The 8167-nt window shown below is 48.8% G+C and overlaps 1 long non-coding RNA gene and 1 pseudogene across 1 annotated transcript in view; one reads left to right on the top strand and one right to left on the bottom strand.

The window, feature by feature from the left end:
* The window catches only part of LOC111815640, a 4953-nt gene extending 1470 nt beyond the window's left edge, over window positions 1-3483 (bottom strand). The window contains exon 1 of the long non-coding RNA XR_002820309.1: window positions 3320-3483. This is a non-coding gene — a long non-coding RNA (uncharacterized LOC111815640). The remainder of the gene's footprint in view (window positions 1-3319) is intronic.
* LOC101590799 lies at window positions 1595-2323 on the top strand (annotated as a pseudogene).
* Window positions 3484-8167: the final 4684 nt, after the last annotated feature.

The following is an 8167-nucleotide window of genomic DNA, read 5'->3' as shown; positions in this document are numbered from 1 at the left end:
TACTGGATCCAACTCATAGTGATCTGCGTGTTTACAGCCTCCCAAGTGCTGGGATTACAGGCGTGCGCCACCACGCCCAGTCTCAATTGCCATCTCAGTGCGCTCCGGGAGCAGGACTGGTATGGCAGGCCCTAGGATTGAACCCCCCGGCCCCTGCACCATTGCAGGCACTTTAATCCACTGAGCTATTTGGCCAGCCAAAACTTCCTATGTTTAATACAAGAAAATAAAATGGTCTCTTAGAAAATACAAAACCTGCAAATGACAAGCTAATGAAGGACACACATAAAAATCACAAAGTGCACATACACTTATGGAGTATGCAGCAAAACCCTGGTGTTCACAGAGAGGCAGTTTGTAAGAAATCATGTTTTAAATCGATAGAAAGATTTTGTCAAGGATTTTTAAAAAGCGGCATTCTCAGTTCCAGTCAAGAACTTTGTAACTGCAACTATGCAGAAGGTTGCCAGAGATCATTAAGAGGCTCCTATCATCTGGGCCAAAAGGCCTTCCCCAGCCCCTCCTGTGTGCATGGCCGGCCATAGCTCTTGTTTGACGTGGAATTTGTATGTCTCCCTGGGATGCTGATGGCTGAGCAGAGGCGATCAGGGCACAGCCGGCCGCCTCTGTGTTGGAATGGATCTCACCTCAAGGACACGGAAGTTCCCAGTGTCAGCCATCCAGAGAAGAGAGTAAGGAACAATCTCAGAGACAAAAGAACATAAATCCTGGAGGAGCTTAAGTTCGGACACGTGGTCCCACGTCCCACCTGCTGCCTGCTCAGGAAGTGCTGTGTGAGGCTTAAGTCCACTGGCAATGCTGCGTGGGTGTCTCTAGGACGGGTGACATCTGACGTTGCCATGGTTGCAAAGTTTTGTGTGTCTATTAATAATGATGTTTAGTCTTTGGGGGAAAAAAGCTTAGATTTCACTTTTATATTATATATAAAAGTATCACCAGATGGTTTAAATTTTAAAATCATAAAAGAAATGACTCTAATTTCCATGTTGTCATTCTCCTCCTCCTCCATCTCGGAACCAAAATCTATTTTTAAAATGTACTTTTCAACCTGGAGCAAGTTTAGTCTTACAGAAGAGTTACAAGAATACAGAAATTTTATATAGCTTGCACCGAATGCTAACATCTTTTATGACCACAACACATTTGTTAAAATTAAGAAATGAGTACTGCTATCACTGTTCACCAAACGCTAGGCCACTCACATTTCACAATTTTCCCCTCAGCGCCATTTTTCTATTCCAGGATGCAACCCAAGACGGTCGCTGTATTTACCTGAAATTTATTTTTGTTCTATATGATAGACTTCGAAACTCGCTGATTCCCATAGCAAACAGTGCACAGCTCTGCCGATGGCTTTTCAGGTAACTTGCTTTTTAAATAACTCCTTTGTGTGCTAACCTGCTAACCGATCATGTCAGACACTCTCTAACCTCCAGCAATAATACAACAGAACCGCTGTGTGTTGTTGTTATGGTAGAAAAATCTGCTTTTCTCCAATACAAGGTATTACTAGCTTCTGAACAGCAGCTTTGTGAAAATGCCTTCATTAAAAAGGGAAAGGAAGTGGTACAGGATGGCTGCTGCCTGTAGGAGCATTAAGGGCCTCGTTATAGTAGTAACTGGAGGAGCCTCAGGCCTCGGCTTGGCTACAGCAGAGCGACTGGTGGGGAAGGGGCTAGTGCTGTGCTTCTGGACTGGCCCAAGTCTGATGGAGAGGCCCAGGCCAAGAAGTTAGGAAAGAGCTGTATGTTGGCCCCAGCTGACGTGACATCTGAGAAGGATGTACAGACAGCCCTGACTCTAGCAAAGGAAAATTTTGGCCACGTGGATGTGGCTGTCAACTGTGCAGCTTTGCCGTGGCCAGTAAAACACGCCACTTAAAGAAGAAGCAGCCCCACAGCTTGGAGGGCTTCCAGTGAGTAATCATTGTGAATCCCTTAGGCACCTTCATGTGATCCGCCTGGTTGCTGGTGAGATGTGCCAGAATGAACCAGACCAGGTTGGACAAGCTGCATACTCTGCATCCAAGGGAGGCACAGTGGGCATGACACTGCCCGTTGCTCGGGATCTGGCTCCCACAGGCATTCGGGTGATGACCTTTGCTCCAGGCCTGTTTGGCACCCCACTGCTGACCAGCCTCCCAGAAAAGGTGCGCCGCTTCTTGGCCAGCCAGGTACCTTTCCCCACTCAACGACTTGGAGACCCTGCTGAGTATGCTCATCTGATACACACCATAATCGAGAACCCATTCCTCAGTGGAGAAGTCATCCAGCTGGGTGGGGCCATCCGCATGCAGCCTTGAAAGGAGAAGGCAGGGAAAACACAGGCTCTTGTGCCTTACCTTCCTCTGAGGAAGCCCAATAGCCATTCGTAACTACCTACCAATTGCCTCTGTGACTAATAAAGTCTCTGGGGGTGGGGGAAGGAAAGGAAGAAAAATTATCAGAATGGAATTTTTAATTTTTGAGAAAAAACCTCCAAAGAATAAAATCTCTGGGCTTTATTCAACAAAGGGCTGTAAAGGCTTTATCCTAAAGGATTTTGAATAAAGTGCAAGGGACTGAAACTCATCCTGGAGTTTGAGTGCAAACAGCATGTAGCTGATTTCCTAGAAAAGAAAGCACATCGCTAGTCCAAACCTGCTAGCTAATCTAACAGAACACACTGGCTCTTGGTTTCCTCCCCTTGGGGAGGGGAAAAAATAACCCTGCTTAAAAGTTAATGTTTCCTTAAACGGTGGGACTAAGATGTGCTGCAGGCTTCAGGGATTCTCAGCCTCAGCGCCTCGGTGGGGAAGCCCTCCCCACCCCCACGCACACCCCACCTCCCCACACAGGAGGTCGCCTCCTGCTCTCTCTCCTCTTCCTACCTTCCTTCCTGCCTGCCGCCTGGTCCCACGAATCCCTGATAAATGCCACACAGAGCTAGAGGCTGGTGACATAGCAGTGAACAGAAAGTAGAGAATAAATAAAACAGTATGAGGTGCAATCAAAACATACAATAAAGGTCTAAATTTAAAAAATGTACTACAGTAAGACACATTGTCATTGATCCCCCATAAAACCCTTGCTCTGGACTTGAACGTGCTTATCCCATCTTTCTTGCCACTTTCTGAAGTAGCCTAACGTTCACATTTACAGTGATTTCTGTCAAATAAAAATAGGATGACGTGTCCTCATTTACCATACTCATGAGATCTGCCACTGTGCACGTTCTAGCTTTTCTCTGATGTCCAAACGACCATAAAATTGATTCAAGACATAGAGGCAGCCTTGGTAATGCAACTAAAGACACTCACAGAAGAGGACTGCCAGAACGGCTTCGGACAGCGCTCGCGTGTCGTTTGCTGCCGCGCTGCCTCCAGCCTGCCGTGGACCGCTTCTCCACTGTGCCGCCGGCTGTGTCGCCACGGAGCCAGCTACGGACTGAAAATTCTACAAACTGTGACCTCAAATAAACTCTTTCCCCTTAAAAAAAGAAAGAAAGACAGAAAAAGAAAGAGGTGAAAACAATGGGATGAGTGTTAATCGCAATGTATCTCTTACTGTAATACATTTTTAAAAATTTAAACTCTGAACATTCTCCACTTTTTAAACCACAAGTGTTAGATATGATAAGGGAGGGGACAGAGGTGCAGTGGAGGGAGGGCTCCATAAAGACTCCGTGTTTGAGCAAATGCTCAAGCCAGACAGAGAGGAAGGGTGGAAGCCTGCTGGGTCTGGGGTGACACTGGTGGAGCGTGGCTGCAGGCTCGAGGGCAGAAGTGCGTGAAGCAGTGTGAGGCTGAATCTTGTCTTTCATATATATATATATATATATATATATATATATATATCCTTTTTATCAATTTTATTGAGAAACAAAAGCAATGAGACTGATCAGCAGGACTTCAACAATCAATACACTGCACACTGCCATCCCTGCAGTGGTCACCCATAGTACAAGACGCAGACATGATATCCTGTCCAAACACTGTTAGTACAAATCTTTCTTCTCACTGAATTAAGAGAAAGTAGCTGTATATCTATCCTAACTATTTTGTATATACAGATACAAAATGGACATTCATTTGTATCCCCTCTTTATGTTTAGCTTTGTCAGAGATACGTATTCCATTGCCATTAAAATATTTTAGGCATGTGAATTCAGCAAAACAATCCAATATAGTCCAGTAGTCCACAATAGCAGTGGGTTATCCGTAGGACTGGCAATGCCAGAAGTTGTTGACTCGAGCCTTTTACAGCTCAACATATCAACATAGCTTCACTCTTCACACCTCATTTTTATACTTTTCTGCTGAATGGTCAAGACCAAGATAAAGCAAGACCTATAAAACAAGAAATGTAACTTTTATATCTGCCAAGTTCAGTCAAATCCTCTCAGGATTTATCCTGAAACCCTGTACCACAGTTTGTAGATCCTTTGTCAGTGTCAGCCATGTGGATGAGCCACGGCCATTGCTTGGCCAATGTGCTCTCTGTGAAAGCCTGAGAGAATGTTTTCTCTCCATGTGACTCTCCTTAGGCACACTCTACATCATTAATCACTTTCCTCTGTGAACCCACAATCTCCTTGATCAGAAAATTTGGGTCAGGGCACCCCGTTGCACTCCAGGACCTGGAGGTGAGACAGGCATGGGGAGCAGCGGCCAGGGGAAGGAGGGTGGTAGGCAGCAAAGGCTGGAGTTCTGGGGAGCTCAGCTCCTGCCCTGCACCTCCATTTTCTGTGACTGCCTAGCAATTGTGGCTCAGTGGTTTAACTGACACCGACTGTTTCTCTCACCCTCTGGACAGTGTCCAGCAGGGTCTCCTCAGGCTGACATACTGCAGGCCAGAATCTGCTTCCTTGCTCACTTGCTTTCTTGGTAGGGCCTGGTGTGGGTCACAGTACCAAGGTCTCCCCTTGCTGCCAGGTCCTGGGCCTCTTCCTGCTTCTCTGAGGGTGGAGTCCTCCTCAGGCCATGGCTCTCTGCCCTTGCTTCTGGCTTCCTCTGTGCTCTCAGGGACTCCTGCAATGAGACCAGGCCACCTGGGTAATCCAGGAGGCTCTCTTCAGCTGGATTCCAGCCCCCACATAACCTGCTAAGCCCCTTTTGCCACAGTTCCTAGGGGGTAGGATGGAGCACCTCTGGAAACCTTATTCCTCCCTAGAGCTGGCCACAATCTGCTCTGCTGAAGACAAGTGAGGATACTGGGGAGCAGGGAGGACAAAAGAACAGGCAGGGAAACTAGTAAGGAGGCTAAAGCAGTAATTCGGGGGAACGACAGAGGCTTGGACCATGGAAGGGAGGAGGCTAATCAGGCTGGGCTCTAGGTTGGTCTTTCTTTTTTAATTTTAGAGAGCCTCACTCTACCACTCTGCAGTTCAGGCTGGCCTTGAACTCACTCTGTAGCCCAGGATGCACTCAAACTCAGTGATCCTCCTGTCTCAGCCTCCTGAGCGCTGGGATTACAGGTGCGTACCCCCACACCCAGCGGGGCACTGGGTTCTTTGTATTATCTTGGCCAGACTGTGTCACTGTTTATTCAGTAAAACACTAATCTGAGGAGTTCAGTGAATGTATTTTGTGTATGCGATTAAAGTCCCTAATTAGAGCTAAGCATGGTGGTACATGCCTCAAATCACAAATACTCAGAAGGCTGAAGCAGGAGGATGGTAAGTTCAAAGCCATCCTGGGCAAACAGTGACTTAGCAAGAGAGTCTCCAAATGCAAAGTCTCTGGATTCCATCAGGAACAGTACTACACACACGCACACACACACACACACACACACACACACACACACACACACTGTTCAGAATCAAGACATGGACATGCATGCTGGACCTTAAGGGCACAGCCCCCATCTCCCCAATGAAGGGGAATTCTGCTCACCTGCTATGCCCAGCCCATCCTTCCTGAGATATCGGACTCACCCCTGCAGCCCCAGTTCCTCCAGCAGATCTTTACTATACATGTCCTTCCAGCTCTCTCTCCGGTTGGACCCCAGCAGATACTGATTCTGAGCCGGTTCTGAACACCAAACTGACAGCATCAGTAGTGGGGCAAGGGCAAGGGAGTGACCGATGATGAGGGAGAGTCCCAGGTCCCAGAGGAGCTCCTTTCGGAGGAAGGGTGTACACCACAGGCTGGGCCTGGCCAGTCTGGAATCAGCCAGCCCCTACCAAGGGCAAAAACAAGGAATAAAGGCAGCACTGTGCTCTGACCACTCACCCAGAAATCTTGTGGCTTCCCACTGCATTCTGGAGTCCACAGGAAGCCAGAGCAGATCCCTTCCCTGCTGCTGTGTGCTCTGTGGGAAGCGGCTGAGCCCTGAGCCAAAAACAAGCAAGGGGAGCTGAACAGAGACTTTGTGGGTACGCTTCTCTGTGGATGAACAGTGAGGTGTTTTGTTTTTGTTGCTGTTGAAATCTTCCTAGAAGGCAGAAGAGAACAAGAGAAGAAAGGAAACAACTACTGGTTGTTAAGCAGGACAACAACCATCCTGGTTAGCGCAGTAGCTGGGCCCTTGACCCCTCTTCAGGTCTCACATCCTGGCACACAGTAAGATTAAGAAATGAAAGGAATTTTGCCAAGTGAGTGTGGCTGTGGAGCAGACCTGAGGCTCAGGGCTGTGGGGACCACCCTCCTCCAGCCTGCCAGCCCCAGCTCTTCAGATGTGCATCTGGGCCCCTGGAGATGCAACTACAGGACAGGGAGCACCTCACAGAGTGACAGCCCTGCCCCAGAGAGGACAGGGCAGCCTCTGCTTCCGCCCAGTCACTGCCAATGATGTCATTTAGAGGGTCACCAGTAGGCTAATTAGTAGGTTAACTTTAGTCTCAAGAAAGCCAAATATCGGGCCTCTTTGGTCTCACATGAATGGCAAAAGGTTTTATAGCAAGAGGGGGGAGGTATGCGGAGAAGCTGACCAAGAGCTGTGAGTGACAATTAGGCACAAGAAGTCCCGGGGCACTGGTTTCTTTTTTTTTTCTTTCCACTGGCTTCTGAGGAGAACTGTGTTGGTGTCTCAGAAAGCTAGAAGAAAGGACTTCAAGTTCACCCCACAGAAATGCAAAGAGATGGATGAGCTTCCCCTGATGCAGTTATGAGGCCGTCTATACATGTATCAAAACTTGGGGTGGAGCCCCTGAATATGTATATTGTTGTGTTTTTACATGTTGGCTAAAAATTATGCTTCTTTGTGCCTTCCTCTCCCTAGATTCTAGATTGAATGGCCACTTGGAGTCAAAACCAGGCCTTGTGTCCTGAGAATATCAGACATTTTTCTTCAACGGTTTCCAGTGGGCTTTAGGTGGTTCCTGCAGGGTGTCTACAAGAGCACTCACTGCTGAGGTAACTGGAGGACCTCAGTGCCGATGAAAGTCAGCCAGAACATCTTTTGGGTGTCCCCCCCTCAACACACATCCTTCTGTCTTTGACCTCTACAGGAAAAACCAAAAACAAATGAACTGTATGGTTTTTTCCTTCAGTGCAAATGACAGACATAAGAGAAATCAGAGGCCTTTATTGCTCCACGCTGGAGGACTGCTGAAAAGGAAGCAAGAGTCTCTGGCCCCAGAGTTTTAGTGGGGTAGAGCATGGGCATGGGCAGAATGGCTTCCTGGGAGCTGACTGGGGCAAACAGGATGATGTTTTAGGAGGTGACTGGGGCAATTGCTCTGTGTGAAAAGGAAGAGGAAGTCTCGTTCTGCAAGCAAGGAGAAAAGGGGAGGAAGTGACCCATGGGCGTTGTCCTTGGACCCTGCCAGGTCGGGTCGCTGCCCTGATGACGGGGCAGATTTTTTGCGTGGGCAGAAACCCACCACAGACCTCACAGAGTCTGATTTGTAGTAAAAACACGTGCCAGGGAAGATTCCTGTGAAGATTAAGTTAGGCCAGCCTGTGTGAGAAGCTGCCAACTGCTTCCATAGCTGAAGGGTTCTCAAGCGTGGCCGGCGGGGGCCAGGTGGATGCGCCCCGCAGTGGGTGCAGGCCAAGGGGCGCCGCTGTCCCCAGGGTGCAGGCCGAGGGGGCCCGCTGTCCCCAGGGTGCAGGCCGAGGGCGCCGCTGTCCCCGGGGTGCAGGCCGAGGGGGCCCGCTGTCCCCAGGGTGCAGGCCGAGGGCGCCGCTGTCCCCGGGGTGCAGGCCGAGGGCGCCGCTGTC

The sequence above is a fragment of the Octodon degus genome, unplaced genomic scaffold (assembly GCF_000260255.1).
Source record: "Octodon degus isolate 3935 unplaced genomic scaffold, OctDeg1.0 scaffold00019, whole genome shotgun sequence".
Lineage (NCBI taxonomy): Eukaryota > Metazoa > Chordata > Mammalia > Rodentia > Octodontidae > Octodon > Octodon degus.
Note: the sequence above shows the minus strand (reverse complement) of the source record. Positions and strands in the feature narration are given on the sequence as shown.